This window comes from Anolis carolinensis, chromosome 5 (assembly GCF_035594765.1).
Source record: "Anolis carolinensis isolate JA03-04 chromosome 5, rAnoCar3.1.pri, whole genome shotgun sequence".
NCBI classification, from domain to species: domain Eukaryota; kingdom Metazoa; phylum Chordata; class Lepidosauria; order Squamata; family Dactyloidae; genus Anolis; species Anolis carolinensis.
This window is the reverse complement of record NC_085845.1, coordinates 34,711,304-34,737,811: the sequence shown is the minus strand read 5'-3', so window position 1 is coordinate 34,737,811 and position 26,508 is coordinate 34,711,304. Positions and strand designations below refer to the sequence as shown.

Below are 26,508 nucleotides of genomic sequence, written 5' to 3'. Positions count from 1 at the left end.
CTTTGGCCACATCATGAGAAGACAGGAAAACTTGGAGAAGAGAATGATGCTGGGGGAAATGGAAGAAAAAAGGAAGAGAGGCCGACCAAGGGCAAGATGGATGGATGGTATCCTTGAAGTGACTGGCTTGACCTTGAAGGAGATGGGGGTGGCAATGGCCGACAGGGCGCTCTGGCGTGAGTCGGAAGTGACTGAACGAATAAACAACATACATATATGACTGGAGTCGGGGTCATAGCCAGAAAAAATGGGGGGGGGGGGTTGAAACCTTTTAAAGAGAATCATGAAGAGTAGTTCCATAACACAAAATAATTTAGAAATCAGGCTTCATTGATAAACATTAGTGGACAAAAATCTGAAAAATTTCGTTGGGGGGGGGGGGGGGGTTGGCTACAGCCCTGGCTGGAGTTACAGTTAAAAAATGTCCCTGTTCCGACTAACATACAAATTCAACTGAAGAACAAACCTACAGGACCTATCTGGTTCATAACTTGGGGATTGCCTGTATATTCCAAAATCCAAAAGTTATTCTGGTGTGTTCCTGCGTGGCAGAATGAGGTTGGACTGGATGGCCCTTGGGGTCTTTTCCAACTCTGTGGTTCATTGTGTACATATATGCAAAGCCAGGTACAGTAGAGTCTCACTTATCCAAGCCTCGCTTATCCAAGTTTCTGGATTATCCAAGCCATTTTTGTAGTCAATGTTTTCAATATATCGCGATATTTTGGTGCTAAATTCGTAAATACAGTAATTACAACATAACATTACTGCATATTGAACTGCTTTTTCTGTCAAATTTGTTGTAAAACATGATGTTTTGGTGCTTAATTTGTAAAATCATAACCTAATCTGATGTTTAATAGGACCGGGCTGTGGCCCAGGCTGGAAAGCAAGCCAGCTGCAACAAATCAACAAATCACTCTGACCAAGAGGTCATGAGTTCGAGGCCAGCCCGGTGCCTGCGCCTTGTCTCTGTTCTGTGTCATGGCATTGAATGTTTGCCTTTATGTGTGCAATGTGATCCGCCCTGAGTCCCCTTCGGGGTGAGAAGGGCAGAATATAAATGCTGCAAATAAATAAATAAATAAATATTCCTTGATCCCTCCTTATTATCCAAGATATTCGCTTATCCAAGCTTCTGCCGGCCCGTTTAGCTTGGATAAGTGAGACTCTACTTTATTCCAAAATCCAAAACAAAAGTATTCCCCTAGCGTTTGAGATACGGAAAACTCAGCCTGTATCCTTTTTCCTTCCACCTTGCTGTTTGCATGCATGAACTACACCAGACGACTTTGCCCACTGGGCACAAACTTCCCCGTCACCACAATCACAGTCACCCGTGTCTCCCCCGCATCATCTGAACACTTCCCGAGCCAACGCTCAATAGCTTTGCGGCGGCTCTCTGGTGAAAGTCCGGAGGCGCAGCCTTGGCTTTGGGTTCCTCGGGGCGACAGCAAACAAAAGGGCTTGTTTTGCATCTCGCGTGTCTCTCTCTCTCTCTGTGTGTTTGAACACCCTCCGCCTTCCCATCGGATGGATCTTCCTCGCGAAGGGAGCTTTCTCTTTCTCCGTTGACTTGGCAGGACCAGAGCCAGAAGGACTGCTGCTATTTTTCCCCCTTTGGAGCTGGGCGAAGACTGGGCTTCATAAACCCTGCTACGATCCCCGGTTTCCCCCACGGGGCCCTCGGGGACTGATGGGCAGCACCGCGAGCCGGGCAGCATGGAGTGGGAGTTCAACTTGCTCCTCTACCTGGCGCTGTTCTTCTTGCTCCTCTTCCTGCTCTTCCTGCTCCTCTTCGGGGTCATCAAGCAGCTGAAAAACTCCGTGGCCAGCACGGGGTCCCTCCAGTCCAGCGGCCGCCCTTCGCTGAGGGAGCCCTGGGGCTTTTGTCGGGAGCAAGCCCTCTGAGGAAGGGAGGGAGGGGGGCCAGAGAAGACCCCTCCCACCCAAAGGCAAGGCCTTCTCCTCCTCCTCCTCCTCCAGAAGGGTCCCTGGGAAGGAAAGACCAAGGCTCACTCAGGTGAGATTCCTTTATTTGACCTTTAATTTTTGAAATGTGGGGCTCAAAGCGGCTTCTTCTTTAGGTCAAAATGCCACTCTGGCTGCATCTACATCAGGCATGGGAAAACCTCAGCCCTCCAGGTGTTTTGGACTTCAACTCCCACAATTCCTAACAGCCGGTAGGCTGTTAGGAATTGTGGGAGTTGAAGTCCAAAACACCTGGAGGGCCGAAGTTTGCCCATGCCTGATCTGTACTATAGACACCACTGTCACTGCTATGGCTCATTGCTAAGGAACTATGGGAGTTGGGTTGCTGTGAATTTCCTAGGCTTTATAGCCATCTCCTGACATTTCGCCTGCATCTATATCAGGCATCATCAGAGGTTGTGAGGTCTGTTGGAAACTAGGCAAGAGGGGTTTTTATGTCTGGGGAAAGTCAAGGGTGGGAGAAAGAACTTGAGGCAAGTGTTAATGTTTCAATTAGCCACCTTGATTAACGTTGAATGGCCTTGCAGCTTCAAGGACTGGCTGCTTACGGCCTGGGGGAAACCATGAAAATGAACAAAATCTGTCTACCAGGGCATTATCATATGGAGACTCAGTGCAGTTCACAATTAAAAACATCACAGACTACACAGAGAAGCCACAGAAATCCACAAGTATGAGGACAATTTCAACAGAAAGGAGGAAACCATGAAAATGAACAAAATCTGGCTACCAGTATTTAACAAAAACTCTAAAATCAGGACAGTAAATAAAGAACAACACTCAGAAGACAGGGGATTTCCAGACATGAAACAATCAGGGCCAGTGAACACCTCCCAACAATGGATTCCCTCAGTCCATGAAGCTGAAAGGCCATTCAGTGCTAATCAAGGTGGCCAATAGCTACATTAACACTTGCCTCATTAACACAGACAATTTTGCACAGATATATAAACCCCTCTTGCCTAGTTTTCAACAGACCTCACAACCCCTGAGGATGTCTGCCATAGATGTCCAGCCATAAAAGCCTTCAACAACACATTATTCTCATTTAAAGCCCCATAGCATCTGGATAGCACCTCTCCTCAGTTTCAGCCCTTCTCTAAAATGTGACTGGTGTCCTACCTTCAAGAGATGTTGTGCAATTGAAAAAAACCCAATCTGGATCAAGAACAAATGGAAACCATTTCATCTCTAGGAACTCTGTCAGAAGGGTTCTCTGCAGACCTGGTTTCTTCTTCCCTTGTTTAATTTGGCTTTGGCCACTTTCTGTGCTTTTGGTCTCTGCATGCTGTACATTGCCTGCCTAAGGCACCTAAGAGCAATAAGAAAAAGAAAAAGCGAGAAACAGCCTCTCCGTTTCAGTGAACCTTCATTAAAAGTCTTTGATATGTAAAACATATGTAAAGCAGTAGGAAGGAGAAGAATCTCCCACAAATTCTTGAGGTAATGTCTTGAACACTTCCAAAGTGATGACCATCATTGCCATTGCCATCGTATTGCATCAGACCACATCTGTAAAGTGTCTCCTCTAAACGCTAATGTCGACAAGGTGTTTTTGAATCCAGCAATCAAACCTAGTACTAATATTTGCATCTATCCCCCTCCCCTGCCCTTTTACTTTTAAAACATTTTGTTTGTTAAGATTAATCTGTCTGAATATCCAACGCTTTCCCCTATATAACTAATGTACTTTTTTAAGGACTTGGTTTGGTCCTGAGAAGGTTTTGTAGTATGGAAGGAGATGAAATGGGTCAGTCCCATGTTTCTTTGCAGCATGATCATTTAGTTCACATTTCTGTCATCTGTCTCCATCCTACTTTTATGGAAGCAGCTTAGAAATGACGGTGTTGTTTTCCATCGGGTATGGAAAAACCCTACACTGCTGCATCCTTTGCTAGCGAAACTGGATATACTATATTTCCCTGAAGATCTTAAACACGACTTACTTTGAGCAAAACCTGCCTCTGAGGCTCAGCCTAATGTTAGGGCTTAAGTCCCAAAGTTTAAGAAACAAAGAAAAAGGCTGTTTTTGAACAATACATTGTGTATGTTTTTCACTGTCGGGAAACCACAAGTTGTCTTTATGCATCTGTGGCTATAGACCAGGGATGGTAGAACGTCCAGTCATGTTTGTGCTCTTATAGTTTTGCCTATTTAGATAGGTAAAACAATATTTTTCCTATACAGCAGTAACAATAGCCCTGCAATGAATCCAAGATGACATACATTACTTTCCCTACTGTTTTATCTTTACAGCAGAACTGTGGGTAGAGTTGGCTGAGGGTGCAACTACATTGTTGCACCCTAAAGGGCCAGGCTTTAGCTCAGCAGGATAATCGCCAACCTGATAGTTGCTGTAAATCTTGCCAACTGGGAAGTTGTCAGTTCAAAGCCTGGGTCGAGATGAGCGCCCGGCCTTCAGCCCAGCTTCTGCCCACCTAGCAGATCGAAAAAAGTTTTTTTGTGTGTGTGTGTGTGTGTCAGGAGCCACTTGATAAACTGCAGGTTGCTTCTAGTGTGAGGGAATTGGTCATCTGCAAGGACGAAAAAAGTGATGTAAGTAGATAAATAGGTACTGTGTTAAAGCAGGGAGGTATTAAAATAAGGCAGGGCAATCAAAAGTTCGGCACGGTAGATGGAGTGACAACACCCCCTTGTGGCCGGAACCAAGCACAGCCTCCCAAAAGATGCCGAACGATGGAAAGCTTATATATATACGCCTCTACCTGTCTGTCATGTTTTCATCTAATTGGCATTGAATGTTTGCTGTATATGTGTTCTGTGATCCACTCTAAGTCGCCTTTGAGGTGGGAAGGGTGGAATATAAATATTGCAAATAAATAAATAAAATACACTGTTGAATGAATGCAGTTTGACATGACTTGAATTGCCATGGCTCCATGCTATGGAATCCTGCCAGTTGTTGTTTTACAATGTCTTGAGCCTTCTCTGCCAGAGAGTGTTGGTACTTTACCAAACTACAACTCCCAGGATTCCATAGCATGGAGCAGCATCAAACTGCATTCATTCCACAATGTAGATGCATCCTGAAATACAGGACAAACTCAGGGTAATCTGGTGAACTTAATGGTTTTCTAGAGATTGAGCCAGTGTAGTGTCATGGTTTGAGCATTGGACGGCAACTCTGGAGAGCAGGGTCTAAATTAGCATGGGCAAACTTGGGCCCTCCAGGTGTTTTGGACTTCACCTCCCACAATTCCTAACAGCCTACCGGCTGCTAGCAATTGTGGGAGTTGAAGCCCAAAACACCTGGAGGGCCCAAGTTTGCCCATGCCTGGTCTAAATCCTTGATTGTCCATGGAAACCCACTGAATGACCTTGGGTAAGTCTCAGCTTAAAGAAGGCAAAGGTAAAATTGCTCTGAACAAGTCCTGAAAAGAAAACCTCATGATAGATTCATTTTAGTGTTGAAATAAGTTGCATATTACTTGAAGGCATGCAAGTTCTGTTCAGTTATATGAGCCTATTCTAGAGAGAACTGAAGTTAGATTTAATTTAATAGGCTCCCTATTAGTGGCAGGGTGCGGATTTCAAAATGGATTTGTTGTATGGTTGCTCAAATAAACGGTCTTTCTAGGTTTTAAGGCAGTGCCAGCAGTCTGGCAAGTTATGGACAAGTTAGGTTCTGTAGCTTTGTTCTTAATTAGAATTTGTTTGTAAGTTGGAATAGGTATATTTTTAAAGTGAAGCTCTATCCAAAAAGCTTTGGATAGCAAAAAGTAACATCTCTGTGGTTTTGCTGCCTGTGCTCCTGTTCAGAAGATGTCACCTCACTATCTGTTCCTGTGATAATTGGATTTTGAAAATTTGGCTTGTTTTAGAAACAAGGATTGGTGCTAAAGCTTGAGATTCCTGCTTCCAAACTGAACATGACATCATTTTCCTTGTAGGAAGCTTCCAGGGTTGAACTCTGGCATCAACAGATGAGGCATCAAGGTAATTGGAATAAAAGTTCCTAGTTTTACTGACCTTTGTTGCTGCATTTATTTTCCTTTAGTTTAGTTTATTTGGTCAGATGCCCTTGTAAAGAAATGTGCAAGTGCCAAGTCTGTGGATCTGAATGGAGATAATTGTCGAAGTGAGTTTAGGGAATACTTGCATCTGTTTGCAGTTTCTAGAGCAGCAGACGGAACAGGTCAGAGGCTAAGAGTTGTTTGAAATAGAAATTACATGCATGGTTAAGTGGTTTCAAATGTATTCTGCAAAATGTCTTGGCTACTTTTAATCTCTGAGACTGTTGTTTTTCCTTGAGGAATGATGCCTGTCATCACGTCCTGACCATGAGTACAGTGGCTGTGTGCTGACAATTATAATTTACAGGTGGAATGAACCAGAGAAGGCGATTCTGCTCAGCAGCCAGTTATCCAGAGAAGGTCAGGTAAGTGATTTATTTCATGAGACTTGACACCTGCTGATTGCTGTCTGGTCAGACCCTTGAAAACTACCGATGTGCTAATGCAGACTGGATCACACGATAAGAACTGTCCTCCTGTCCTATAAGGTGTTTGAATCCTCCACTGTCCTTTGCCACTATCTGATATGATTTAACACCATATATGAGCAGAGAGATACTGTAGACTTGTGAATAGAGTCTTGGGTTTCTTGAAAGTGGGAAAATTGGCTTTAAATTACATCTTAGAGAAAAGATTGATGGATTTAGTGACCTTGCAAAAATAATTGGCCATGCTATAATGTCACCTTCAGCCACGGATGAGGACGCTTTGGCCCATGTGTAGCATCCTTATCTTCCCCTTCACACCTCAATTGTCATTCGAAAGCCATTTGAAACAAGCAAAAACTCCATGTCTAAAGAGCGTTTTACAAGCCCCATCTACTCTGCCATATAATGCAATTTGAAATGTATTATTTGACAGTATAGATTCATATAATGCAGTTTAACTGCATTGAACTGAATTATGTGAGTCTATAATACAGTTTCAAACTCACAGAAATATGAATTGTGTGGCCTGCGTTCCTCAACCCCTGTGTGGACCTACATGTGCACATAAACACACATCTCAAATGACACTTAGGATGCACCTACACTGTAGAATTAATTCAGTTTTGTGCCACTTTAACTGCCATGGTTCAATGCTATGGAATCACAGGAGTTATAGTTTTAGAAGGTCTTTAGTCTTCTATGCCAAGGAGTACTGGTGCTCACCAAATGACAAATCCCTGGATTCCATAGAATAAATTCATGGCAATTAAAATAATGTCAAACTGTATTAATTCTGTAGTGTAGATGAACTCTTTGAAGGATGGTTTTCTTAAATGTTATTTTGGAGCCTCCTCAAGCTGAAACAGCCAAAAAGTATATTTGGGAGTACTGTAACCATATGTCTCTGTAATATCACTTCTGGTTCTCTAATATAACAGTGGTATAACTTGAATGGCGTTGGGCCTGAAAATAGTCCTTGAAATAGCCCCTCTGAATTGTGCTTTGAAACAACAATTCCTTTCTTGTTATTTGGAGTTTGGGGGGGTTTTTTAGCTGAAATTCAATTGCAATTTGGAATTTGCTAAAGAATTTTGGCAACATGACAACAAAGTTGGGGAAACGTGAGGGTGGATTCACCAAAGTTACTCATTTCTGGCCAAAAGAGGTGATATCAGAAACATATAACTGTCATGAAACTTATCACATCACTTTTAGGACCTTATCACATCACACTTTTATTCTGTCTTAATCTGTTTGAAACCCGCTCCAATCTCGTGATAATTGATGCTCTCTATCATATCCTGGCCACATTTGAGCTTTAGCAACATCATTAGCGCTGATATTTGAACCCTAAACTCCAAAGGTAAGCATTCAAATGACCATGCCACAATTGAGACCCATTAACTTGACAAAAGCCCTACTTTATTGCTGGAAATGAATTCCACTAGAAGTAGCTTGTTGTTATGGATCAAAATTGCTGCCTAAATTTTGGGTCTCTCCATGGAAGTAGGGCCATGGGTACACAATCACAATCTTATTTAATATAATAATAATAATAATTGTAATAATAATATAAAGGTAAAGGTAAAGATTTTCCCCTGACGCTAAGTCCAGTTATGTCTGACTCTGAGGGTTGATGCTGATCTCATTTTCTAAGCCAAAGAGCCGGTGTTGTCCATAGACACTTCAAAGGCCATGTGGCCGGCATGACTGCATGGAGCACTTCCCGCTGGAGCGGTACCCATTGATCTACTCAAATTTGCATGTTTTCAAACTGCTAGGTTGGTAGAAGGTAGGAATAACAGCGGGAGCTTGCCCCGCTCCCCGGATTCAAACTGCCAACCTTTTGGTCAGCAAATTCAGCAGCTCAATGGTTTAACCCACTGTGCCACCGGGGGCTCCAATAATAATGTATTTTATTTATATTCTGCTGTATCTCCCCGAGGACACTCAGGGCGCATTACAGAACATACATACGGCAAGCATTCATTGCTGTTATACAATTAACAAGGACAGGCAATGCACAGACAGACAGAGGTAAAGGCATTTCCCATCTTATTTCTGGCATCTTGGAGGCTGTGCTCAACTTCGGCTGTCAGTCCATCTTCCATGCTGAGGAGCTTTGTCATCCTCCTGATTGGTGTCCTCAAAGGCACCTTTATTACCTCCTCACTGAAAGAAGTACCTATTTATCTACTCACATTTCTGCTTTCAATCTGCTATGTGGGCAGGGAGCTGGGGCTAATGGTGGGTACTCAACCTTGACCCGGGCTCAAATTGCCGACCTTTTGATCAGCAGGTTTTTCTTCATCTAGCAATTTAGCCCACTGCGCTAAGCCTGACCACAAAAAGCCTGCTTTAAAAAGACCCAAAAAGCCTGCTTTAAAAAAAGATTTGTGCCCTTTATCTTTTTTGGAACATCCGATGAATACTGTGTTTTTATTTGTATTTATCTTTCTACTTCAGGTATGTTGCTAACCTGATAAAGGTTCCATAAGGGCATTTGATGTTTGTGAAGAGTGTTGGGAAAATTTAAGCAAATCAATTATTTGGCTTGAAACAATTTTGACTCCTACATAAAATGTGGTTCAGAAAAACTGATACTTTTGTGGAGTTGAACAGCCAAATGAATACCAGAGGTGCCAAGAATGTATTGTTACCTGGAAATGCTGAATTGTTATGTAAAGTTATGCAAAGTATAACTTTAAATACATACAAAATGCCATATAGATAAAGGTAAAGGTTTCCCGTGACGTTAAGTCCAGTCATGTCTGACTCTGGGGGTTGGTGCACATCTCCATTTCTAAGCCGAAGAGCTGGCGTTGTCAGTAGACACCTCCAAGGTCATATGGCCAGCATGACTGCATGGAGTGCCATTACCTTCCGCCAGAGCGGTATCTATTAATCTAGTCACATTTGCATGTTTTTGAACTGCTAGATTGTCAAAAGCTGATGCTAACAGTGGGAGCTCACCCTGCTTCCCGGATTTGAACCACCAAGCTTTCAGTCAGCATGTTCAGCAGCTCAGCGGTTTAACCCACTGCACCACCAGAGGCTCTTCAAAATGCCATATATCTGGTAACAAAATGGAAATTTTGTAGCTAGTTCTGGTTCTGGTTGCATAGGAGATATTATACACTTATCTACCATCAATTGCTAGAAAAATATTGACCAAATATAAGGGTATGTTGAAAAACTAACAAATTGGAGAATTTTTCTAATTGACAATGCAGAGAAACAACATGATCTATAAATAATGACAGATTTAAAAAAGAACCTGGAAGCCAGGGATTCAGATAGATATGTGCTCTTATTCTCATTATCTCTAAATCAGAAAGATGAAATGATTAATTAATAATGCATTATATGCTGTCTGACAGTTTCAGAAGAATCCCAAAGGTGCCTCACAGAATATTAAAACCACAGTATTAATATTTTAAAAATCATATAGACACTGTCATCAAGCCCATTAGTTCTTGTTTTTACTTCCAAGTGCTGTATCATATGTTCATTAACTGAAGAGGCCATCATTTCAATGAGAAATTTCATAAGCCAACCCCCGAATTAGAAACTCAGGGACCTGTTGAAAAGGTTGTGAGTATGCATGCTGAACAGCACTTCATACTTATTGGCTCTTGCCGACGGTTGCCCTGTTTTAATCAGAATCACAGAACTTATAGAGGAGCAGAATTTTCTCCTGGATTAAAAGGTGAAAGAGGAAATTTTTTATTATCGAATATAGAGCTGGCTTGTGAGGCTCAATTCCTTATTATTCCAGTCTACTTCCCCCCCCCTAAAAATTGAAATAGAACTGTAGAAAAAAATCTCATTAGGGAACTTTAAGTTTTGAAGGCCTCTGGGGGGTGGATCTACACTGCTGAATTAATGCAGTTTGACACAACTTTAGCTACCATAGTTTAATGTTATGGGATTCTGAGATTTTTTTGTTTGTTGAGGTACCAGTGCTCTTTGGCAATGAAGGCTAAAGACCTTGTAAAACTACATGATTCCATAGTATTGAGCCATGGCAGTGAAAGTGGTGTAAAGTTGCATTAATCCTACAGTGTAAGACACACCCTGTATCTTCAGATAAGTTATCCCCATGTCACAAATATCCCTATCTCTAACAGATTGTAGATGTTTTTGCACTTAATAACATTTTTTGGACAACACACTTCAAAAACAACAATTATTCTTTTAAATCAGTGGTTGTCAACCTTCCTAATGCTGCAACACCTTAATACAGTTCTTCATGTTGTGCTGACCCCCCAACCATAACATTTCGTTATTTTCGTTACTACTTCATAACTGTAATTTTTCTACTGTTATGAATCATAATGTAGATATCTGATGTGCAGGATATATTTTCATTTACTATACCAAATTTGGCACCTGATACACCCAAATTTGAATACTGGTGGGGTTTAGGGGGGATTGATTTCATTATTTGGGAGTTGTAGTTGCTGGAATGTATAGTTCACTTACAATCAATCAAAGAGCATTCTGAACTCCATCAATGATGGAATTGAACCAGACTTGGCACACAGAACTCCCATGGCCAACAGAAAATACTGGAAGGGTTTGGTTGGCATTGACTTTGAGTTTTGGAGTTATAGTTCACCTACATCCAGAGAGCACTGTGGATTCCAAATAATGATGATCTGGACAAAACTTGGCACGAATACTCAGTATACCCAAATTTGAACACTGGTGGAATTTGGGAAAAATAGAGCTTGACATTTGGGAATTGTAGTTGCTGGGATTTATAGTTCACTTACAATCAAAGAGCCCCTTGAACCCCACCAACATTGGGCTAAATTTCCCACACAGAACCCCCATGAACCAACAGAAAATACTGGAGGGATTTGGGTTCCTAAGACCATCAGAAATATGTGTTTTCTGATGGTCTTTGGTGACCCCTCTGAAACCCCCCTCGTAACCCCCAGGTTGAGAAATGCTGTTTTAAATGAACATACAATTCTAAATAAACTATACAACTCTAAGATAGTAGTAGCAAAGGGGTAGACAGAAGCTATTGATCGTCAGTTCCTTAGCATCTGTCAACATATTGCTCCTCTTAGTTTATGCATAACTTTTTCAAAATGCATCATGAATTTTCTTGTGCTATTATCTGCCTTCTGCCATAAGAGAAGGAGAGGTAGTTGCATATGTTACAATTGTCCCAATTTGGCAAGTATCCTTCTGATTAACCCCTTGTCATTCCACTTTTTTACCTCTTTTAAAATGTCCCAGTTTCTTTCTTCGCCTCACACTTTTCCTGTTTCTTCTCAACTTACTTTGATTGCTTCAAAGGGAGTTTAAAGTGCAAAGGTGCTACAGCCTCTCCTCGCTTGTTTGCTCTTCCAGATGTCTAACTTTTTCTGTGGCTGCATGTGCAAATATGTGCATGTGTGAATGAAAAATGAAAAAAAAACTAATTAAGCTATCTGTTGCAATGAACTACTGAATTAAATAGATTTAAAATATTTAAATGAGAAAAGTTGGAAGGAATACAACATTTCCCATTTATTGAAAGACCCCTGCATAGAAGTGAATGGGGAAGGAAGAGCTTGAATATGACTCTTTCAAATATGTCACTTTCTATCTCCATTAGATTGAACTGATTCTGGGTTGCCAGATATTTTGGTTATCACTGAATGCGGAGCAGAAGGAAGAGGGGGAGAAAGTAGGATGACGGGAAAGGTTAAGCACAGATGCACATACTCTCTCTTTACTCTGCCTCCCTCCAAGTCTCAAGAGTGAACAGACTGAATTGTCCTATTTACTTTGAGCAAGGTTGTAATCTGCATAATGCAAGGTGTTAATGATTTGCTCAGGTGAGATTATCTTCCCTTTCCAGATGGACCTTCTGTCCTGCTGGTCATCATGACGAACAGCTTATCTTTTGTCCTTGAGGAAGAGAAAAAGAGATGGATGTGCAAAAGGACAATCTGCTTCACGAGGCTGCTGTGTTTGGAGACTGGACATGTTGCGGAGCAACCAATAATGGCCACACAACATAGTGAATGTGTTTCAGTGATAAACTATAGCTTTCAAAATGCCTGTTATGGGTTTCCCTGAACTGAAGTTTGTTTTGCTTCCCCCTTCCCTTCCCTTCCCTTCCCTTCCCTTTGCCTCCAGAATATCTTTTCTCTATGGGACTGTGTCCATGGCAATGGCTGAATGACAGTCATCTCGTTTGACAGCAATATAAAAAACCAAAATGAACATTCAGCAAGCAGTCTCATTCCCCCTCTGCCACCTTTATCCACTTTGTTTTACAAATGAAATTTGTCCTCTCTTGAGGTTCATGTATCTGTCTTTCTGGAAATGCTGGACTGAAATAAAAAGTACTTATAGCTGGATTAAAGAGTACTCACTTTTACCACTGATGGTGAAGAAAACAAAAAAAATTATGTCATAATTATTCTTAAAGATCTATACAGCCAAAACATCAATCAGTGGTGCATCCACTCTGCAGAGCTTACAATGCCTGCTAATGATTTTAAACTGCAAGCCTGTAGTGTCCTGGTTACATAAAGAGCCTCCATCTGATTGCATACAATAGATGCTTATGATAATCTATATGTGATAGAGCGTTGTGGGCTCCATTGCAAAATTGCTGCCACCGTGAGTGTGCCAGCCATACAAAACGCACTTCCTCAAAAAGCAAAATGGTGAGGATAAAAGAAAAATTTTCTTCAGAATTATACTTGAGACTTTTACAAAAAGGATTCCTTTGGATCCATGGTTTGTATTCCAAAAACATACCCATTTTGCAGAAAGGCTCGTCAATTATTTTCTCAAATCATCTATAAAATTCATTTGTTGTTGTTCATACTTCCCAATATATTTTCCTATATACTCCGAATCACTCACAATAATCAGTAAGTATGAGAACACATATGTACTCTCTTTGGATCATCCCAATCACACAGCCTCTGACATTCAGTGATTCTTAAACATTCATCCCCCAGATGTGGTAGCTGCAGTGGATCAATGGGTTAAACCCTTGTGCCAGTTGAACTGCTGATATGAAGGTTGGCAGTTCGAATCCGTGAGATGGAGTGAGCTCCCGTCTATCAGCCCTAGCTTCCTATGCATGAACATAAGAGAAGCCTTCCACCAGGATGGTAACACATTCGGGCTTCCCTGGGCAACGTTTTGGTAGATGTCCAATTCTCTCACACCAGATGCAACTTGCAGTATGTTCTCAATTTGCTTCTGGCACGATAAAAAAATCCTCCAGATGTTTAGGATCCAACTTCTAGATGCCCCAGCTAGACTAGCCAACAGCCAATAATTCTGGAAGCTAAAGAATAAAATATCTGGAGGTCCATGTTGGAAAATGGTGCTCTAGATGTGTCTTTTGCTCTGTCTCTGAGTCTTGTCACATTAGAGCTTCAAGAGTGGACTTACGCACAATGCACCCCATTCCCCTCTATGTCCAACATTCACAATGGTAACATTTTCCCCAATCTTCTCCACTCCCTCACACCATAATGACATCTGAGACCATATTAAAATCTTTTCAGTGTAAAATTAAAAAGAGGCAGGCAATGTGTCTACCGATTACACATTGGATACTTCAGTCATAAAGGAAACCACTTGGAAGCTAAAACCTTGAAAACGTGGGAGTATTTATCTGTTCAAGGTTGCAATCCACTGCTCATGAAATTCAGTCAAAATCAAAAACTATAGTTTGATTATAATGTTTCTGGGGAATGCATCTTATGTTATGTCTTTACTTACATTGTTTAATTTGTTTTATTGTGCTCATCCTATAGAGTCCTGTGAACTGTCAAAAGTGTGTATAAATAAAAATCCAAAAATGACAGATAGATAGGATATTTAGTTGCTGTTATGTTGTCATGTTTTGTGCTCTGCTATTCTGGTATTCGGGTTTTGGATATACCTTGTGATAAGTTTATTGAAGAGAATGAATGTGAAAACATCTCTTTTTGAACATCTCCGTTTTATAAGAATATGATCAACTCTTTAAAAAAAACAGAGGATGTAAAAGCAATCAATCTAAATGCAACAAGTGGATAAAAATGTCTGTGAACAAGATAGGAGGAATGGCCTTTTCCCTAATAAAAATTAAACATACATAACACAGAAAAAATGAAATACAAAGATACAGAATGGGGGATGCCTGGCTCGACAGCAGTACATGTGAAAAAGATATTGGTGTCCTCGTGGACAACAAGTTAAGCATGAGCCAACAATGTGATGCGGTGACAAAAAAAGCCAATGGGATTTTGGCCTGCATAAATAGGAGTATCGTGTCTAGATCCAGGGAAGTCATGCTACCCCTCTATTCTGCCTTGGTCAGACTACACCTGGAATCACACTGTGTCCAATTCTGCGTGCCACAATTTAAGGGAGATGTTGACAAGCTGGAATGTGTCCAGAAGAGGGTGAATAAAATGATCAAGGGTCTGGAGAACAAGCCCTATGAGGAGCGGCTTAAAGAGCTGGGCATGTTTAGCCTGCAGAAGAGAAGGCTGAGAGGAGACATGATAGCCATGTATAAATATGTGAGGGAGCAAGCTTGTTTTCTGCTGCCCCGGAGACAAGGACGTGGAGATATGGCTTCAAACTACAGGAAAGGAGATTCCACCTGAACATTATGAAGAACTTCCTGACTGTGAGAGTTGTTCAGCAGTGGAACTCTCTGCCCCGGAGTGTGGTGGAGGCTTCTTCTTTGGAGGCTTTTAAGCAGAGACTGGATGGCTCTCAGTAGGGAGTGCTTTGAATGCGATTTTCCTGCTTCTTGGCAGGGGGCTGGATTGGATGGCCCATGAGGTCTCTTCCAACTCTAGGATTCTATGATTACTAATCTGTACATTATTGTACAGCTCTTCTACATGATTACAGTTGCAAAATACTATATGATAGCTAAAGACATACCAATTATATTGATCATTCACAGGAGCAGTAGACATATTAAAAAGAAAATTCAATGGTTATCCTTATTACCAATATATTTTGCTGTCTGAAGCAAACAGGATAGCACTCCTATTCCATAAGCAAATGTTGAGTGGATTGGAAGTTCACTCTTGCTTAAACATGACCCTGGTACAATATCCCTTCCTTCATCTGTAGTCCAAGGCTTAGAGGGCAGTCTTTATGGCACACACAGCTCCCTTTGCTTAATGATGGGGCCCACCCTCATTGGAGTGGATGGATTTGTAGTCTGTAATACTTGGGCTCGGGCTGTGGTGCAGGCTGGAGAGCAGCTGCAATGAATCACTGCAATGAATCACTCTGACCAGGAGGTCATGAGTTTGAGGCCCGCTCAGAGCCTATGTTTGTCTTGTCTCTGTTCTATGTTAAAAGGCATTGAATGTTTGCCTGTATGTGTAATGTGATCCGCCCTGAGTCCCCTTCAGGGTGAGAAGGGCGGAATATAAATGCTGTAAATAAATAAATAAAGAAATAATACTCAACAAGAATGCCCTTTCTGTGGTTGCTAGTGGCACGTTACTTTTTCAGCTTCAAAGTTGATAATCTCTAAACCATAATGTTACAGCCACATGAAAGTTGTTGCTGATGCCATGGAAATATATCAATTAATTCATATCTTGCTAAGGGGTCTCTTGTTGTTTACACATATCAGGCTTACCACAAGGCATAAAGTGAGTCTGTCTTGCCGTATTCATTCTGTTTGTGAGAACTCATGTTGCCTTGTGATTGCCATGATTTCCATGATCTCACTAGTACTTTCCAGGACTCTACAATTTTACGTATTGTGGACATAACTTGGAAACATTCATTTTTTGACTGCTATTATCCTAGGCAGCAGGGGAAGTTTCTAAACAAACATCTTGAAATTCTGATCATGGATTGTGTGTCTACCTAACCTCCATAGGGAAACACTAGTATGCCACAAATGTTTCTCGTTCATGACCGTTCCTCTCCCCTTCAAATGCTGTATTTCATTGAAGGGATATGTCAGGAAGTACAACCAATAAGTGTGTATATATTTGCGGGCAAATTAACAAGAACAGATCACAAACAATTCAGGTTGCTAGTACTGAGTAAACAGCTACAACTTGCATGTTATCTGGATAAATTTTCCATTCTGCAAAGAATTACAAACCATACATTATTCATTTCTTTCCATCAATGCCCATGGCCTCCAGTCTTTTCAGTTTCTTTAGCTTTTCAAACATAAGCCATCAATTACAGTGGAGGCTGGCAACTATAAAGTCAACAGAATAGATATTCAGCTTTGGTTTTAGTCTAAGCTTTATAAGAGTTATCCAAGAGATGAAACCTATCTCAACCTGGGTCCAGCACCTTGGATAAATGCTTTAAAGTTCAGACTTAAACTCAGAGTATTCCACTGCCATTTAATAATGGCTTTGTGTTACAACGCCCTATGGCTGCTTCCCTTCACTGCACCATAATGTGTGGTCATGCCCTTCCTGCTTAGCTTTTAAAGCCATTTGGCAAATAATTAAAACCTCCCAACCTTTTGTATATCTCAGAGTTCTTCTAACTGAATGATCAGTTTTGGAACACATTGATTTCCATTTGGTTGGGCCAATTAAGAAGACATTGCTGCGCCATAAATGGATGAGAAATTTCAGTCCTTAGTTATTATTTTGTTTTGGGTAAAATTATCTAAAGTTATTGAATAGTGGATCCTGGGGAGATTTGTAAATGTGGCATAGATTGAGTCCATTAGAATTTTTCCTGATGATTTTATTGTGCTTGGCTTTTATTTTCATTTACTTTAAATATATATATGCCTAATTCTTTCCCATGACTCATAGTGCCACTGTTCAGAATTCTTAATGCTGGAAATAAAAATAAAACATATCCTTATGATTAGAAGCATTAATGTTAGTAAGACATTAGGGAGTTATTATATTAGCTTACTCCTTAAGATAAGTCCCTATACTTCGAAATAAGAATCAAACTAGAAATTAATGAGAATGCATCCCCTGCAATAAAGCTTTCTTTCCCCCTTTAATGAGTCTAGAGGAGATGTGTGCCTTGGCAATTAGACTTGCAAATGATGATAATTTGTTATGTCTCAATAACAAAATAAAATATTCAAAATGCAAAATGCAGAAACCACAGTAAGCATTGGCTTTGACAAGCAAACATCTTTTACCACTTGAGGGAGCACCTTTTCTAAATATATGTTAAGCATCTCATTTGACTCTAAGGCTCCATCTACATTGCCATAAAATGCAGTTTGAAACTGTGTTATATGGACAGTATAGACCAGGCTTCCCAAATGTTGATCCTTCGCAATTTCAAAGTTTGACGTCATTTTTAAAAGGTAGTGGGAGCTCACAAGATAATAATAATAACAATACTTTATTTATATTCCGCCCTATCTCCCCAAGGGGACTCAGGGCGAACCACAGTACACATACACAGCAAACATTCAATGCTGTTTGGACAGACAGACAGAACAGACAGAAAGGAGGTATGTCATGTCGAGGTCCAGCTTTGGTGCCTTGGAGATTGTGCTCAGATTTATGGAATTCCATTCCAGTGTTTATGGAATGGAGCCCATCGTCCGAGTTGCTCCTGCAGAATTCTGGAAAATGTAGTTCTGGGCAGAGCCTTTGGAATTCTCAACTGGAAAGATCCTCGGCTTCCCTAAACTACATTTCCCAGAATTCTGCAAAGGCAATTTGGATGATTGCTTCAGTTCTGTAACACTGGTAGGAAAATACCACTCCTGAAAGTATAATATGCAAACAGACAGACAAACAAAAGTAGCACTAGCTCTCCAAGTTTACAAATATACAGTCGCCCCTTCAAACTTTCCATTTTGACTTTTGTTTATTTCATTATTCATGATTTGTTCTCTCTAGGAATCTCCAGGTCCTCTGATGTGAATCTATGGTTAACCTCCTCCCCCCCACCCCCCCACCCCAAAAATCTGTTAAGTGGATAAACCTAATTGGCATCCACCTAGCCGTGCAGGGTTTTAAAGATGTGGATCTTCAGTATAAGATGGGGCCTTTTAATAAGCTCAGCTTTCTTGGAAGGATTTCTCCAGATGGAACAACGACAGTAATGTTTCATTGTGGTTAGTTAGCTGGAAAAATGAAGAATGACTGATTCTTGCAGGGATCTCCCCACACCATCTCATTTGATTCAGTGTGCCTCACTCTTTCCAAACTTCAGTACTGTAAAAGTATATCCATTCTTGTTTCTATCTGAACTGCATCATTTGGCCTGTCGAGCCTCAAAATTGCTCCAAAGTCAGTTGTAACATTGGCCAAGCGGCATCTGGCGATTATTTCCAGGTTAATTTCTGAGTTAACAACAGCTCTGATAAAGAGGCTCTTTCACAGAATCTTTTTAGAGCTGCACAACCCATCTACCCCCAACTCCAATTTTCTTCTAACTTTCATAGAATCTAAGGCTGGATCTGCACTGCCATATAAAACAAATTATCAAAGACGATAAACCAGATCATCTGCTTTGAACTGGATTATATGAGCCTACACTGCCACATAATTCAGTTCAAAGCAGATAATCTGGATTTTATATAGTAGTATGAGGCAATAGAATGACAGAATAATAGAGTTGGAAGAGACCACATGGGCCATCTAGTCCAACGTCCTACCATGCAGGAAAAGCACAATCAAACTACCCCTGACAGATGGCCATTCAGCCTCTGTTTAAAAGCTTCCAAGGAAGGAGCTGGAAATTTTAAAGCAAGGTTGGCCTCTAAAGATAATGCATTTTTCAAAATGGGGGTGGGATTCCATTCAAAATCTCTTTCCTCCCCAAAATGTATACAATGTTTTTGTATGATATATAAAATGATATATAAAAATAACTGGTTGATGGTTGGCTGGTTGTTTCAATAGAATTGTTTGCATGGTACTCAGAGCAGGTCCAAGGCATGTTGCCAACCGAGGCAGAAGCAGAAAATCTCACAAGCACCTCTTCCCACTTCTGGTTAGTGAAAACCAACAACAATTTTCTGCATTTTAATCCTACCCCAGATCTGCTACCTGAAGTGACTGCTTTATTCAGTCTCACAACGGTTTGTCATGTTTCAGTCCACAGTCAGACCATAACATGCATGCCAGGATAGAAAGACAATGGGTTAGTCTCTATTTCTGAAAACGCAAGGCTGGCTGTGGCTCAAAGATCTGCCTTTTACATTAGGCAAAACATGTTGCTTCTTCATCCCAATAGGTAGTGTTACATGTACAGTAGAGTCTCACTTATCCAATGTAAACGGGCTGGCAGAACGTTGGATAAGCGAATATGTTGGATCATAAGGAGAGATTAAGGAAAAGCCTATTAAACATCAAAATAGGTTATGATTTTACAAATTAAGCACCAAAACATCATGTTATACAACAAATTTGACAGAAAAAGTAGTTCAATACACAGTAATGCTATGTAGTAATTACTGTATTTACGAATTTAGCACCAAAATATCACGATGTATTAAAAACATTGACTACAAAAATGCGTTGGATAATCCAGAACATTGGATAAGCGAGTGTTGGATAAATGAGACTCTACTGTAATCTGATATGCACACACCTACTAATGACGCATTCCATCTGTAATATATCTGTAGACTGAATTTAATTCTGATAGTCATGGCTACACCATCTCATGTCCTTCTGTTTCTTTTTCAATTTCCAAATCTTTGTGTCATTTAGCCTGATGAAAAGTTCTGTAAAACATGAAAGCTTGCCCACTTTTACCTGCCATCACAACATACAATGAAAACTTGGATTTTGCAGTTTAGAGATGGTTATTTAAAATAGTCAGCCAGAGAAACCATCTCACTACACTATAAATCCTAGGATCCCATAAAATGTTGCCATAAAATGTTGTATAAATGTCCTCTAATAAAGACATTGCTCAACTCTGGATTTCTTTGTTGTTGTTTTTTCATGACTACCTCTGACCTTATGCAATTGTAATACTGTGTTTACAATCTGCAAGAAGTAGTTAGCAGTTTTCAGTCAAGGCAGCTGAATACACTCACGGCTTTTGTTGTGGTTCAGTCTGATGATGAAGGGGGATTTGGGTTTATGCAGGCTGGCCAAAGCAACGCTGAAGAGAGAAATTTTGAAGGCTCTGATGCTGGAAATGTTGAAGGCTCTGGCTTGGAATTGTCAGAGAGGCTGCAGGCTAGTGAGGAAACAGAAACTAATGATAAGAGTGACCTTTCACAGGAGTTATTACATCAACAAGTTTCAGGTGTTTCTGGCAGTGACTCAGAGGAGTCTTCCTCAGATAGAGATACAAAATTAAGGTTAAAGGTTCACTGTCTCAGACGTTCCCTGAAAATCGCTGGCAAACGTGTGGGAATTCAAGGACAGAGAATTTTTTTTTGGCTTGTAAACATGGGTAAATATGGGAGAGACAGGGAAAGATTTCAGATGAAGCAATGTTGATTTTTGGAAGCACATCTCCTGCCTTGTCTAAGGATTCTTGTTTATGTTCATGACTGGAACCTGTGTTTTTGGTTTTTACATTGAAGTTCATGTTGCCTTGTTTTTCAGGACTAATTTCCTATATCAGAGACTTGGGGCTGTAGTCTGCAAATTGCTTTTACCTCTGGATTATAGCCTTTTGACTGACTGCCTTTGCATTTGAATATTGCTTTTTACTGACTGCCATTGCATTTGGATGTTTGCTTTTTTTACTGCTTTTTATTCAGACTTTGCTATCTTTTATCAATAAACTGTTTAAACCTAGCTGCTGTGGTGAAGTGTGTGTTAAGAGCAAAGTGAACCAGCGCTGAGGTGCAACAGCTTTTCCAAAAAGCACTGCATTGCAATCTCAATCAAGATGCAAATTATAGGGAAGCAGAGTGAATTTTTATTGGAGCTTGGACAGTTACTTCTTGGCTACAATTTGCCAAATCCTCCACCCAGCATTCTCTATGTCTGAAGGATTCTGATAGTAAAGAAATATTTCCCAGGAAACCCAGTATGCACACCTACTCTATTTCCAAATCCCCATACCTGTCTATGATTTTCTAAGAACTATAGTATGAAAGGACCACAAAGCTGAAGGAGTTGCTCCCTGTGCAAAACAATAACAATATGTGGATCACAAGAACAATAGGTATGGTATTTATTTGTTACTATAAATTGTGTCTTACATCTTGGCCTCTATCAGATTACTTGTTGCGATTCTCTGTGTTGAGTGTATTTATCTCTCAATAAGATGACTTTCTCTCCTAAGCTTCTTTTTATTTAAGAAAGAGTGTTCTTGGAATCATAGAATAATAGAGTTGGAAGAGCCCTCAAAGAAGGAGCCTCCAGGGTAGAGAGTTCCAATCCAAACAGTTCATCTCACGGTGAGGAAGTTCTCCCTAATGTTCAGGTGGAATCTCCTTTCCTGTAGTTTGAAGCCATTGTTCTGCATCCTAGTCTTCAGGGAAGCAGAAAACAAGCTTGCTCCCTCCTCCCTATGACTTCCCCTCACATATTTATATATGGCCATCATGTTTCCTCTCAGCCTTCTCTTCTGCAGGCTAAACATGCCCAGCTCTTTAAACCACTCCTCATAGGGCTTGTTCTCCAGACCCTTGATTATTTTAGTAGCCCTCCTCTGGACACATTCCAGCTTGTCAACATCTCCCTTCAATTGCGGTGTCCAGAATTGGACACAGTATTCCAGGTGTGGTCTGACCAAGGCGGAATAGAGGGGTAGCATGACTTCCCTGTATACTCCTATTTATGCAGGCCAAAATCCCATTGACCTTTTTAGCTGTTGCATGACCTTGTAGTCTCATGTTTAACTTGTTGTCCACGAGGACTCCCAAAATCTTTTTCACACGTACTGCTGTCAAGCCAGGTGTCCCCCATTCTGTATCTTTGCATTTCATTTTTGCTGCCTAAGTGGAGTATCTTGCATTTGTCCCTCTTGAACTTCATTTCGTTAGTTTTGGTCCATCTCTCTAATCTGTTCTTACAACCTAATTTGTTTTTGAGAGCTAGATAAAAAGACAGGGGAATTAGAGAGTGGAAAAATGAACAACTTTCCAGTAAAATGAAGGAGCTTAGCCATATTATTTTGAGAAGGCTCCATTAACATTCCATTTCACCATTAGAAAGCACAAGAGGATTCAAGAATTGTCCAGTAACATTAATTTAAAAATTGATTGTATTTCCAAGTAACAATTCTGCAATGAAAAGTGCTTTCCTTTAAGATTCAAGGTAACCACTGGCCATTTTCAGTTGTCCAGCACAAAGAAAGGGAAACAGTAAACACTCTTTTTACCGACAATCCTAATTAGTTTTGACATAAATCATTTTTGACTGCTATCATATGTAATACCCAAACAGGCATATTACAGTATCTCTCTGCCCATCAAGCTAAAAAAAGAACATTTCTGACAATCATGTTGACTTTGAAATAGCTATTAGGCTGTTGAAAGTTCTGTTCTTATTCTTATAAAAATTAATGAAAATAACATGTAAATCATAATTCTTATAAAAAATGATCAGAACCTATTGGCTTGAGATTGAAATTCATGATTTTTGACATGGGCTTTTTTTGTTGAAAATGGATTGCAAAATCCATCAGACATCCACCAAATTCTTCTTTATCTTATTATCCATAATGGGCAGAATCACAAAAGTTCAGAAGCGCTAGTCCCCAGGCTGTTTGGGTTCTTTTTTTTTTTTTTTGCCAACAAACGTAGACTGGGGTTATGATACTTAGTGCTTATGTTCTTTTGATGGAAGTTCAAGACTTGAATACTGAATATATATTTATTGGACAGTGTATAGTGGTTAGTTCAAGATCATGTCTGCATTGAAGCTTAGAATCATAGAATCATAGAGTTGGGACCATCCAGTCCAACCCCCTGCCAATAAGCAGGAAAATTGCATTCACAGCATCCCTTACAGATGGCCATCCAGCCTCCAACACACTCTGGGGCAGAGAGTTCCACTGCTGAACAGCTCTCTCTTGCTGCACAGGTGTGTAATTTAATGGTGGAAAATTGTTCCAGGGTATACGAATTCTCTCCCTCCTATGAAAATTTATTTCACTCCCTAAATTTTTAGCACTACAGTAACTAAAAATGACACGGAGCATTTAGAAGTATAATTTAGGCATCCAAAGAAAAGGGCAGGTGAATTTACCAAAAAGTTCTAGGTGTGAACAGTTTTCAGTGTCTCGCTCTCTGTAATACTAGAAATGTGGGGACTTTAAAAATTGTCATTGAGAGGTAACATCCTAATCTGGGCCCCTCCCAACAACATGACGATGTTGTGGCATCTTCTCTTGACCAGACACTTTCATAGAGATTGTGCAAAACATGACAGTTTCAGTTTAGTCATATCGGCTATTAGCGAAAGCTCAGGCCTAATTTGTTCTAGGGCCCATTTATTTGTCTTTTTATCAGTTCGTGGTATCTGCAGAACTTTTTCCTACATCACATCTCAAATGTTGATTTTCTTCCTATTAGCTTTCTTCACTGTCCACCTTTCACAAACATACCATACATAGAAATTGAAAATACAATAGCATGAACAATTCTAACTTTAAAATTCAATTATAATTTTTATACTTCAGGAGTTTATTTAGTACCTTCATAGCTGTCCTTTCCAGTTCTAGTCTACTTTTTCATATCAGGAGCGACTTGAGAAACTGCAAGTCACTTCTGGTGTGAGAGAATTGGCCGTCTGCAAGGACGTTGCCCAGGGGACGCCCTGATGTTTTGATGTTTTTACCATCCAATAGAATAAAAATGGGAATTCCTCATAACTGTCTGGTATATTTCATGTATGTATTATTTTTGCTAGTAGATTGATGCATAATTTGGTACTTAATAAATGCAACCATCTTCTTAGAGTAAGATGCCGGACCAGCTAAAACTTCAAGGGATCCATTTAAAGTCTTTGGTTCCTTTGGTCGTCTGTATCTTTATCAAATTAGAGGAAACATGTGCTTTATTGTGTTATACATTCCCAATGTAGTTCAGAAATCTCACAAAAATGTGCAGCATTATATACTATATTGCAAATGGGTTACTTTCTGTAATAACTAATTTATATTCTAGAGACTTACGGAACACCAAAGCTTTCCGGCAAAATGGCCCTGGGGAAGGTAATGCATTTATTTGACCGAACACTGGTTGCAGAAACTAATGGCATTTGCTTACAAAGTAACACTTACTTTGTGTATGGAATTCTTTATGTAAATAAAATTTTCAGCATGGTTCAAACTGATGCAGACTATTTTCTAAAGCAGTGAAGTGAGACTGAACAAAATCTTAAAATTGCATATCTCTGTTAAACCTAGATTGGTTCAGGATCAGTGCAATTTGACCTGGCTCATGAATCTGAGCTGAAAATCAAGGTGTATCTGCATTGTCAAAAATCAGGATGTATCTGCATGGGCACTTTTAAAATGCATTTTAGTTGTTTAATCTGTTTAGGCACACATTTTTAGTATAATTATGTGTTATTTAGTGTAATTATGTTTTATTTAAGTATTTGTATCTTCTTTTCATTTTAATTTTTTTTCTCAGTCATAAGCTTATTGTTGTTGTTTTGTATTATTTTGATGCGTGTGAATTTGACTATGACATTAAATGCTTGCCTTTATATGCATGTAAACCACCCTGAGTCTGCTTGGGGAGAAAGGGCGCTAAATAAATAAACTAACATTTTATTAACAAATGCAGTTTGACTCCACTTTAACAGCCATGGCTCAATGTTATGGAATCATGGGAGCTGTAGCTTTACAAGACATTTAGATTTTTTGGGTTCAAAGAGTGCTGTTGCCTCATGAAACTACAACTCTCAGGATTCCATAGCATTGAGCCATGGCAGTTAAAGTGGAGTCATAAATCATAGAATCATAAAGTTGGAAAAGACTTTGTGGGCCATCCAGTCCAACCCCCTGCCAAGAAGCAGGAAAATCGCATTCAAAGCACCCTTGACAGATGGCCTCCAGCCTCTGTTTGAAAGCCTCCAAAGAAAGAGCCTCCACCACACTCCGAGACAGAGAGTTCCACTGCTGAACAGCCCTCACAGTTAGGAAGTTTTTCCTAATGTTCAGGTGGAATCTCTTTTCCTGTAGTTTCCTCCTCCCTATGAGTTCTCTTCACATTTTTTTATACATGGCCATCATGTCTCCACTAAGCCTTCTCTTCTGCAAGCTAAACATGCCCAGCTCTTTAAGCCGCTCCTCATCTGGCTTGTTCTCCAGATTCTTGATCATTTTAATCGCCCTCCTCTGGACACATTCCAGCTTGTCAGCAACTTCCTTAAATTGTGGCACCCAGAATTGGACAGAGTATTCCAGGTGTGGTCTGACCAAGGCAGAATAGAGGGGGAGCATGACTTCCCTGGAGTATCTTGCATTTGTCCGTGTTGAACTTCATTTTGTTAGTTATGGCCCATCTCTCTAATCTATTAAGATAGTTTGAATTCAGCTCCTGTCTTCTGGAATATTGGCTAACCCTCTCAGTTTGGTGTAATCTGCAAACTTGATGACCATGCCTTCTAATCCTTCATCTAAGTCATTAATAAATATACTGAACAGAACCGGGCCCAAGATGGAACCCTGTGGCACTCCACTTGTCACTTCTCTCCACAATGAAGAGGAAGCATTTGTGAGCACCCTTTGGGTTTGTTCACTTAACCAATTGCAGATCCACTTAACTGTAGTTTTGCCTAGCCCACATTTGACTAATTTGTTTGCCAGAAGGTCATGGGAGGACCTTGTCAAAGGCTTTACTGAAATCCAGGCGTCAAACTGCAATATTCTATAGTGTGGAAGCCTCCAATGTCATAGTCTTATCTTTGTTCCTTGCTAACTTGGCCATTCTGTTTAAATACTTATGCTTGTCTGTTAGTGTAAATAACAACACCAAACTTGTAAGAGGAGAATTACAAAGTATTCCACAAACACAGTCCTACAGTTCCATTTGAAGTATCCAAATGTATCCAGGAGAATAGAAAGAAATTTATATCTGAAACAGAGTTAGTAAAACAATCTCAGAGGTACGATTTATACAAGGTAATAAATGCAATGATTCTTTGTAGCAGACATTGCCCAATAAATTATACTTT

At 40.2% G+C, this 26,508-nt stretch overlaps 1 protein-coding gene and 1 long non-coding RNA gene across 5 annotated transcripts in view; both read left to right on the top strand.

Moving 5' to 3' along the window:
• The first annotated feature begins 423 nt into the window (after window positions 1-423).
• On the top strand, window positions 424-14,297 carry smim43 (small integral membrane protein 43). Of its 4 annotated transcripts, none has more exons than XR_010007012.1 (4): window positions 424-2,023; window positions 5,904-5,949; window positions 6,334-6,391; window positions 12,315-14,297. It is a non-coding gene; the product is annotated as a small integral membrane protein 43 (long non-coding RNA). The 4 variants fall into 4 exon arrangements; XR_010007014.1 differs by having other exon boundaries at window positions 5,835-5,949; XR_010007013.1 differs by lacking the exon at window positions 5,904-5,949 and having other exon boundaries at window positions 425-2,023.
• Window positions 1,926-26,508, top strand: part of anxa5 (annexin A5) — a 61,130-nt gene continuing 36,547 nt past the window's right edge. The window contains exon 1 of the mRNA XM_062983605.1: window positions 1,926-2,023. The gene's annotated coding sequence lies outside the window, so the exon portion shown is untranslated. The remainder of the gene's footprint in view (window positions 2,024-26,508) is intronic.